Source organism: Styela clava, chromosome 5 (assembly GCF_964204865.1).
Source record: "Styela clava chromosome 5, kaStyClav1.hap1.2, whole genome shotgun sequence".
Classification (NCBI taxonomy): Eukaryota; Metazoa; Chordata; class Ascidiacea; order Stolidobranchia; family Styelidae; genus Styela; species Styela clava.
The window spans coordinates 22,164,613-22,167,112 of NC_135254.1; the positions used below are offsets into that span (position 1 = coordinate 22,164,613).

General features: G+C 53.5%; 1 non-coding gene across 1 annotated transcript; it reads left to right on the forward strand.

Moving 5' to 3' along the window:
• The first annotated feature begins 665 nt into the window (after window positions 1–665).
• On the forward strand, window positions 666–2,475 carry LOC144423591 (small subunit ribosomal RNA). Its single transcript, XR_013476058.1, has one exon. It is a non-coding gene; the product is annotated as a small subunit ribosomal RNA (ribosomal RNA).
• The last annotated feature ends 25 nt before the right edge of the window (window positions 2,476–2,500 follow it).

Here is a 2,500-nt window from a genome sequence, read left to right on the forward strand (position 1 = left end):
GGTGCGGGGCCGGTCGGAGCGCACCCTTTTCTCGGTGGCTGGCGGGCGAGAGAGTGCTGCGTCGCCGGCATCGGCGTCGAAAGAAGCCGAGCCGAAAAAAGTTAAAGTACAAACGTGCAAGCATACTAACCTAACCCTAGGTAAGGCATGTCAGAGCGAAAGACAGTAATTTCGAATGAGCCAAGAAAGAGCGGTGCGGGGCCGGTCGGAGCGCACCCTTTTCTCGGTGGCTGGCGGGCGAGAGAGTGCTGCGTCGCCGGCATCGGCGTCGAAAGAAGCCGAGCCGAAAAAAGTTAAAGTACAAACGCGATGCTAATGAGCGAGCCGTTGTCTCGACTAATATGTAGGGGGCGTTCGATCGAGCGTCTGGCTTGAGCGCTTTCCGGCTTAGCAGAACGGTCGCATTGTTATGCCCGGGTTTTAGGCACCGCTGCAGGCGGCCGGCAGAGCTCTTGTTTGTGCGAAACTGAATGGATCGAGCCCGAGAGAGGGCGAGCAAAGAAAAAACGCAAATCGCTCCGCCTGGCACTGCCGGCGAGAGCGTGGACGTCGCGGCCAGCGACTGTCGAAGCTGAGTACGGCCGCAGGCGATCGCCTCGGTCTTAAACGAATGCGACGAGCACGCGCCGGGCGGCCCAGCAAGGGCCGAGCGCAGCTGTCGCAGCTATCTGGTTGATCCTGCCAGTAGTGATATGCTTGTCTCAAAGATTAAGCCATGCAGGTGCAAGTACGAGTTCTCGTAAAGCGAAACTGCGAATGGCTCATTAAATCAGTCTTGGTTTATTTGGTCTCGTAAGCGAAGTGGATAACTGTGGTAATTCTAGAGCTAATACATGCATTAAGCGCCGACTTCGGGAGGCGCGCTTTTATCAGATCAAAACCGACCGGGTTCGTCCTGTGACGTTTGATGACTCTGGATAACCACGCGGATCGTACGGTCTCTGCACCGACGACGTATCATTCAAGTGTCTGCCCTATCAACTGTCGAAGGTACGCTACGTGCCTACCTTTGTGATAACGGGTAACGGGGAATCAGGGTTCGATTCCGGAGAGGGAGCCTGAGAAACGGCTACCACATCCAAGGAAGGCAGCAGGCGCGCAAATTACCCATTCCCGACACGGGGAGGTAGTGACGAAAAATAACAATACAGGACTCTAACGAGGCCCTGTAATTGGAATGAGTACATCCTAAAACTCTTAACGAGTATCCATTGGAGGGCAAGTCTGGTGCCAGCAGCCGCGGTAATTCCAGCTCCAACAGTGTATGCTAAAGTTGTTGCGGTTGAAAAGCTCGTAGTTGGATTTTGGGCGAGCGCCGCCGGTCCGTCGCAAGGCGTGTCACTGGTTGCGTTCGCCTCACCTTCGGTTCTCCGTCGGTGCTCTTGACTGAGTGTCGGCGGTGGCCGATAAGTTTACTTTGAAAAAATTAGAGTGTTCAAAGCAGGCTGTTCGCCTGCATAGTGTTGCATGGAATAATGGAATAGGACCTCGGTTCTATTTTGTTGGTTTTCGGAGCACGAGGTAATGATTAAGAGGGACAGACGGGGGCGTCCGTACTCTGCCGTTAGAGGTGAAATTCTTGGATCGGCGGAAGACGAACTACTGCGAAAGCATTCGCCAAGAATGTTTTCTTTAATCAAGAGCGAAAGTCAGAGGTTCGAAGACGATCAGATACCGTCCTAGTTCTGACTATAAACGATGCCAACTAGCGATCGGGAGGCGTTACCATGACGACCTTTCCGGCAGCTTCCGGGAAACCAAAGTCTTTGGGTTCCGGGGGAAGTATGGTTGCAAAGCTGAAACTTAAAGGAATTGACGGAAGGGCACCACCAGGAGTGGAGCCTGCGGCTTAATTTGACTCAACACGGGGAAACTCACCCGGCCCGGACACAGGTAGGATTGACAGATTGAGAGCTCTTTCTTGATTCTGTGGGTGGTGGTGCATGGCCGTTCTTAGTTGGTGGAGCGATTTGTCTGGTTAATTCCGATAACGAACGAGACTCTGGCATGCTAAATAGTTACGCGACCTTCTCGGTCGGCGTCTAACTTCTTAGAGGGACTAGTGGCGTTTAGCCACACGAGATTGAGCAATAACAGGTCTGTGATGCCCTTAGATGTCCGGGGCCGCACGCGCGCTACACTGAGTGAAGCAGCGAGTGTCTAACCTAGGCCGAAAGGTCCGGGTAACCCGTTGAACCTCATTCGTGATTGGGATAGGGACTTGCAATTGTTTCCCTTGAACGAGGAATTCCCAGTAAGCGCAAGTCATCAACTTGCGTTGATTACGTCCCTGCCCTTTGTACACACCGCCCGTCGCTACTACCGATTGAATGGTTTAGTGAGATCCTTGGATCGGCCCCGTCGCGGCTGGCAACGGCCGCGTCGGCGTGTCGAGAAGACGATCAAACTTGATCATTTAGAGGAAGTAAAAGTCGTAACAAGGTTTCCGTAGGTGAACCTGCGGAAGGATCATTACCGAAAGTGGTGGTAGGCCCCGGCC